This window comes from Crocuta crocuta, unplaced genomic scaffold, assembly GCF_008692635.1.
Source record: "Crocuta crocuta isolate KB4526 unplaced genomic scaffold, BGI_CrCroc_1.0 scaffold1510, whole genome shotgun sequence".
Taxonomy (NCBI): Eukaryota; Metazoa; Chordata; class Mammalia; order Carnivora; family Hyaenidae; genus Crocuta; species Crocuta crocuta.
In genome coordinates this window covers 33,385-41,213 of record NW_027529207.1, presented here as the reverse complement: position 1 = coordinate 41,213, position 7,829 = coordinate 33,385, and the positions used below count along the sequence as shown (strand labels likewise).

Sequence of the window (7,829 nt, the reverse complement as noted above, 5' to 3'; positions counted from 1 at the left end):
TTTGGAGTCAGACAGTTCAAAATCATGAATGGTAAAGAATAACTATAAGGAGCCCGGTCCAAATTTATGTGAAAGATTTTTATAAATGAAGCCCAAAGACAGCAAAAGTCACAAAGAATGCTATAAATAATATACCCACAAGTTAAAATAATTTAGAAATAAAATTTTTGAAAGGGTGTAAGTTGTTATGAGCTAGTCAAAGAAATCTGCGATTAATTGGCACTGACTATCTAGGCATAATATCAGAGAAACACAAATTTTAGAAGAGTAACAGAAGCTTTCAGATTACCACATTGTTTATTACTTTACCAATATCCATCTCAATCTTCCTCAGCTGTGGAGTTCCCATGTCATTTTGATGGGATTGACCCCGCACCTCCAACTTTAGAGATGACACTTAATTAACATAAGCCCATTATTCAAATGTACCCATTTTGTTCTGTGATTGTTTTCCAAATAAGTATACACACTGGACCTAAGATAGGTGAGAATGGTGTTATCTTTGTCCATATTACAAGATCAGGCAAAGGATCTATGCTGGTCCCAATCAAAGCAAAGCAAACTTTTGATTAAAAGTTATTGTAGAGGTTCTCTCTGTCACTGCATAAAGATAAGGAAGTATATAACTGCCAATAGTTGACAGCCATATTTTAATATAAGCTCCATGGTGAAACTGACATCAGAGAGAAAATAGAAGATGCATCAAAACTGGTTTTAGAGGCCATCATTGAGTGTATTCATTTATTAGGATTGAGATCAAAAGGTAACAAAGAGGGGCACTTGGGGTGGCTCCATCAATTAAGTGTCTGATTTCATCTCAGGTCATGATCTCATGGTTCATGAGTTCAAGCCCTGTATCCTTCTCAGTGCTGACGTTTCATAGTCTGGAGCTTCCTTCAGATTCTGTGTCTCCCTCACTCTCTGCCCCTCCCTGGTGCTCTTGCTCTCTCTCTCTCTCTCTCAAAAATAAATAAACATTTAAAAAAAATTAAAGGTAATAAAGAGGAGTGTCTGGGTGGCTCAGTCGGTTAAACATCCAACTCTTGGTTTTGGCTCAGGTCATGATCTCACAGTTTGTGGGCTCAAGCCCCACACTGGACTCTGTGCTGACAGTGCAGAGCCTTCTTGAGATTCTCTCTTTCTCTCTCTCTCTGCCCCTCCCACACTTGTGTTTGTGTTCTCTCTCTCTCTCTCTCTCATTTAAAATAATAAATAAACTTAAAAAAGTAACAAAGACTCAGTGACTTAAATCAAACAAATTTATTTTCTCACAGTTCTAGAAGTTATCAATCCAAGATCAAGATGTCCAAGTCAAAGATTTCAGGTTTCCCTTCTTGGCTTCTCCATGGCCATGTTCTCCCTCTGTCTTTGAATGGACTTTCTTTTGTGTTCTAATCTCCTCTTATAAAGACAGCAGTTACATTGGACTAAAGCCCACCCATGTGATGCCATTTCACCTTAATTACTACTTTAAAGGCCTTACCTCCAAATACATGAACATTTTGAGGTACTGCTAGGACATAAACATGAATTTGGAAGAGACACAATTCAGCTTATGAAACTGAGCACATAGACTAAGCCTAATCTGATACTTATAAACTTTTTCAGATAATTAACCAATAAATATGTTTATTTTGAATCATTTTGAGATTTCTTTCCTCTAGCAAGTAGCTGACAACATCCTACCAGACATAGTACAATAACAACATTGATATTTTACAATTATAAGATATGTTGAAACAATCTATAAAGAACATAAAAGGATACAAAAAAGATTCAAAATGAATAACACTTTATGCAAAACTAGATAAGGTTATTACTAACTGTAATCAAATTCAAGAAAAACTCCCTTAGTTTAAAATAACCCACTATTTCTGTAAAGATAGATCTCAGAATCTAAGATGCTTATACCTGCTTTGGATACATTCTTATTATATGCATTTCTGTGGATGTGTATAAATGAAGAATTATGTCTGTGTGTTATGTGATTGCAGAGGTGTGTACTTCAGATAATATGTCTGGGGATATGATTATCTGTAAATACATAGAGACAATGTTAATGTATATATATACACATACATTTATAGATATATATTTCCACCTAGGAATATAAAGGATTTTTGTATCATGTGTTTCGGGTAAGGTATTTCTTCTTGAATTTATGATATGGAAAAAATGTGAAGAATATTTGAAAAAATGAAAAGGTATTCTAGCAGGGGAGATGAGAGGTGGAGCTAGAGAGGCTGAGAGGGGGGGGGACACAGGAAGAGGAAAGGAAAACCTACAGATCCCAAGTATCTGATTTTTGGAAATAAGAGGAAAAGCCCAGGAGTAGTTCCAAGACTAGGAAGTCTGCCTGCCTAGTATTTAGCAGGAAGGGGAGGCCCCTTTACCAACAGGAAACTGAAAGTCTACTCCTATACAGGGAGAGGGAGGAGACTGCAGCGGCGGCAGCGGCTGGCGGGAGCCCGATGTGGCAGAGGGGCAGCCGCCGCCGACCGGGAGGCGGAGGCCCCGCGAAGCTCAGAGCTGGGGATACCGCCGCCATCCTCTTCGCCAACCCCGCAGCCCTCCTTGACGCGCTCCCTGCATACAGATCCACCCCTCCCAGCCTGTGCAAGCACCGGCTCGTCGCCTGCTGATCCTCCTTTGACACAGGCTCACCGCGGAGGCAGCAGCGAGGTGTCCGATTTGGGCACGTGAGGCCCGCGACCCGGGGCGGCGGACGCCAGCTAGGGCAAGGCCATTGGTGGGCTCCGAAGGGGGATGGGATGGACTCCTGCAGGAGATAAGGGGTGGAGGCGGGAGCTGGGTGAGGCTGGAGAGGGGGAGTGCGATGGGAAATAGGAAAAGGAGGTGGCGTTAGGAGCCAGGCAAGAAATTGAAGGTGAGCCTGGAGAAGCTAGGGCACCGGATGCCAGAAAGCGATTGTGGGTAGACAAGGGGCGTATGGGCAGAACGCTGGGGTATCCAGGGAGGGAGGACAGTGAGTGCGTGCGGGTCAAGGCGGTGAAGGGATAGANTCCTAGAATGGAATTTGTTTTTTACACTGAATGTGATGCGGAGCCATTGAGTATTTTCAGCATAGGCAGGACCTGATTTTCCTCATCTTTTAACAGGAGCACTCTTGCAGCTTTGGAGTTTGGTCTGTATTGGGTACATGAATGGAAAAAGGGAATTTATTCAGGACTATTCCAGTATTCCAGTAACAGGTAATAATGGGTTAAACAAGTCTGATGGCAGTGGTGTCATGAGATTGGTTTCAATTCTAGATACATTTTGAAGCACAGCCCTCATGATTTGCCCTTAGAGAAAATATCTGGTGGAAGGAAATGGAGAAGAGGTCAATGACAACACCAGATTCCAGAGTTTCTGATATCTTTGAGCCAAAGACCATCTCAAACAACAACAACAACAACAACAACAACATGAACAACAACAAGAGAAGAAGCATTTGGGCTCTTACTGCTGCCCAAGGTTCATTGCATGAAGCTGATGTAGTGAAGTCTTGGAGAATGAGAAACTGACCACAAAAACTTATGTAAATTTTTAATTTCAGCTTACCCCCTTGGAATGTTTTCTAGTTCTTCTTTTGGAACCAGGAGGAAACTAAATGATGCTATCATGGTAATGGGCAGCAGGTACCCAAACAGATTTTGTCATGGATTTAAAATAGTACAGGATTTAACATAATTGGCTATTCAAAAGGAGGCAAGATTTTGACAGTTCTTGTACTGTGTTTGGGTAAATGACAGATACGTATACTCATATAGAATTATTCCAAATGTATTGCCTATGTCCTATCCCATTCCCCATTTCCCAAGCACCAGTGTTCTTTCTGACTATAAGTTTAAAATGGAAGTGGGGGGTGCGACTGGGTGACTCAGTCGGTTAAGTGTCTGACTTCGACTCAGGGCATGATCTCACGGTTCGTGAGTTCGAGCCCCGCATTGGGCTCTGTGCTGACAGCTAGCTCAGAGCCTGGAGCCTGCTTCGGAATCTGTATCTCCCTCTCTCTCTGACCCTCCCCTGCTCACGCTGCCTCTCTCTTTCAGAAATAAATAAAACATTTAAAAAATAAAATGGAAGTGGGTATAATATAAAGAGTTATTAGTGATGAAATCACAAAGTCGATCCATCTTGGTTTTTATATGCATCACTACTAAAGGGATATGTTCAGAACTTCCCAAACCTTTCCCCCATGTCATTTCTGGATACAATTGCAAAGTAGCACTTTGGAATATGAAAAGTTATTTCCTGTCACAAAGATGACAATACATTTCCTAATAGCCCATTTCCTGTATTTATTTTTTAAATTTAAATTAAAATGTATTTACATTAGAGAAGTAATGCTATGTCCTAACATACTACTAATGATTATTCCTTCCTTCTCAGATTAAAACTGTGCCATAACTCGACACAGGCTGAGGTTTTGGTTGAGGTTTCAGAATACTGATAAATAAAATCCTTTTTCTTTTTGCAAGTTTGTAACCATTTAAGAGACAAGCACAATAATTACACAAATGGACCTCAAAATATCTGTTTTACAACTGATAAAAGCTGAATTGGAGGACATGCTTAGCTATGAGGCTACAAGGATTCCCTCATACTTCACCTACTCACAGGCAAATATGGATAACTGCAGGTCTCCCTAATAGAGACAAGTGACTCTGGCATGCAAAGCTTATTCTATGTTTGAGAATAAATAGGATTGCATCTTCTATAATATTTTTTAAAACATATGTATGTATGTATTTAGAGAGCAGACGAGCAGTGAAGGGGTAGAGAGAGAGAGAGAGAGAGAGAGAATCCCTAGCAGGCTCCATGCTGTCAGCACACAACCCAATGTGGGGTTCGATCTCAGGAACTATAAGATCATGACCTGAGCCAAAATCAAGAGTGGGATGCTCAACCGAGTGAGCCACCCAGGTGCCCCTGGATAGCATCTTCTGCCTAAAAGAGATAGATCCAAGAGACAACTCCATAGGTTTCTCACATGTCCAACTCTTAACAATGTCACCAATTAAGTCACTGGAAAATATCAAGCCATTGGAATGAGGGTCCTATTTGACAACTATTATACATAGTCCTTGATAAAAGAATCAAAATGAAAGGTCTCTTTTTTAAATAAAAAATGCTTTTTGAAGTACATTATTGACACATCATAGTAATTTCAGGTATACAACATAATAATTTGATATTTGTATATATTGTGAAATTATCACCACACATAATTACAAAAATTCTTTTTGTTGTGAAGAGAACTTTTACGATCTACTCTCTTAGCAGCTTTTAAATATGCAATGTAGTACATTAACTATAGTCACGATGGTGCACATTACAGCCCCATGACTTATTTATTTTATAACTGGAAGTTTGTACATTTCACCCATTTTGCCCATACTTTCTTTTTAAAATAATTTTTAATGTTTATTCATTTTGAGGGAGAGAGAGACAGAGTGCAAGCAGGGGAGGAACAGAAAGAGGGAGAGACACAGAATCCGGAGAAGGTTCCAGGCTCTGAGCTATCAGCACAGAGCTTGATGTGGGGCTCGAACCCATGAACCACGAGATCATGACCTGAGTCAAAGTTGGACACTTAACTGACTGAGCCACCCAGGTGCTCCTGCCCATAATTTCTTAACTTTGTGCAGTTTAATATGTTGTACAACATATTGAACATAATTTTCAATGGGTTATACTTTGGGGATTAATATTTTCAGTATGACTTTAATGTCCTTTTAAAAATCAATTTGAGAGGCTTCTGAGGTAAAGTGTAAACTGCCTACTTCACTCACTAAAGAAGTAACAGCAGAGGGGCACCTGGGTGGCTCAGTAGGTTAAGCGTCCGACTTCGGCTCAGGGCATGATCTCACAGTCTGTGGGTTCGAGCCCGGTGTCGGGCTCTGTGCTGACAGCTCACAGCCTGGAGCCTACTTCAGATTCTGTGTCTCTCACTCTCTCTCTCTGTCCCTCCCCCACTCGCACTCTGTCTCTGTCTCTCAAAATAAAAAATAAAGACACAAAAAATTTAAAAAAAAAAGAAGTAACAGAAGATATTGAGGGAGGGCCCTCACAAAATATGGGTATGACTTCACTGACACCCCTATAATCATCTTGTCTCTATCACGAAGGGAGAGAACTACACCACTGGTTGTCCACAGGAGTGTCTAATTAACCCACTGGCTTAGAAGAGACTAAAATGTGGATAGAGGAATACTCTTTCATTAAAATCACTTTAAAGTGTTAGCTAAAATATGACAGATACCTTTTTGGTGTATAACTGAGCTTTAAAGAGTGTGAGGAAAATACCCAGGGTCCAACAATGAACAGAGAACTAAAAAAAGCAGTAAACACATGACTTCGACAGCATGGAGGGAAAAGGGCATTGTCTCATAATTAAAAAGCTATGAAGGTGTACATATGTATAATCAATGCAGCTCAACTTATTAATAACGTTAAAAATAGCTAATGTGTAAAAAAATTCATATAATAGCCAGTGATCTTTTAAAAATATAAATGAAATCATATCACTCTCCTTAAAACTCTCCAAAGGCTTTCTATTATACTTGATATACAATCCAATCTTCTTGCTTTATCCTGTAATCCCTAGATAATGCATTCTCAACTAGGATAATATTGCTTTCAAGGGGGAGAAATTGATCCCTGGTATGGAAGGTGAAAAAAATCTTACCTGTTACAAAGGTTTGTGACCCTCCAAAGCTCAACTGCATGACAAAATCTTATTTTTAGAATTGCTCTCATTGAGTTTCTTGGATATCCCATAAACAACACTGATGTTGAGTTCATGGAAAATATACAAAATGTATATAAGATCAGTGTTACAAGACCATAGCAAATAGGTGGCTGTGATTGGAACACTTTCAATCCATTGCTTATTCCTGAAGTCATATCATGAGAAGTGGCCTATGTGTGCCTATTGGATAGTCTTTGACTATCTATATTTTGTCCTCTATGCCCTTGTGTGTAATTTGTGCTTTTTGNTTTTCAATTGTTTTTCTTTTGTTGAAAAAAGTTTTCAAATTATTTTAAAAGCAGCATATACCAATATGTATATAAATTTCTATTTTGTATATGTAAATTGTATACATTATCATTTACATAGGTAAATAAACTCCATTAAAAGTCTCAACAAATACAGTTAAGTTAGATGTTAGTAATTTCCTAATTTTTAATTTAACTTCTATCTTCAGATTTTATTCTTTTTTTTCTTAAATAGTTTATTGTCAAGTTGGTTTACATATAACACCCAGTGCTCATCCCAACAAGTGCTCTTCTCCATGCCCATCACCCCCCACCCCCCGTCCCCCACCACCCNCAGCCCTCAGTTTGTTCTCAGCATTCAAGAGTCTCTCATGGTTAGGAGGAAGCTAATGCAGGACCATGCAGGAGAAGAAGGGGAAAAATAGTCGGGGAGGAGGAGGCAGATTTTGCTTATTCTTAACCTTACATCAAGCTTGCTATACACATACATTTATTAAACAAATACTTTCAATTTATGATAACCTTGAATTGCAAGTAATAGTAAGCACAGACTCAAATTGCTTTAACTATTAAAAAATTTGTGTCTCATAACTTCAAGCCATAAGTAGGATTCCAGAAATGGGTATGATCAGCAGCTAAATGAAATGATCAAAGGGCTCAGAGTATTCCCATTCCCCACTTTGGTATCTTCATTATGCTAGTTTTGCTTTCAGGCTGGATACAGAGATTCCAATTGTTATATATGACATAGAATTCTAAAAAATAAAAGGAAACATAACTTCTAGTTTGTCTTAAGAGGAAAGACAAATATTTTATAGTACCCT

The 7,829-nt window shown here is 39.1% G+C and overlaps 1 protein-coding gene across 4 annotated transcripts in view; it reads left to right on the top strand.

Moving 5' to 3' along the window:
* Positions 1 to 2,443: 2,443 nt before the first annotated feature.
* The window catches only part of LOC144226846 (spindlin-2), a 9,662-nt gene continuing 4,276 nt past the window's right edge, over positions 2,444 to 7,829 (top strand). The window contains exon 1 of one of the 4 annotated variants that reach the window (XM_077758362.1): positions 2,444 to 2,682. The gene's annotated coding sequence lies outside the window, so the exon portion shown is untranslated. Of the gene's footprint in view, positions 2,750 to 2,823; positions 2,888 to 7,829 lie in introns of those variants that run through there. The other 3 variants (XM_077758360.1, XM_077758359.1, XM_077758361.1) reach the window with 3 other exon arrangements.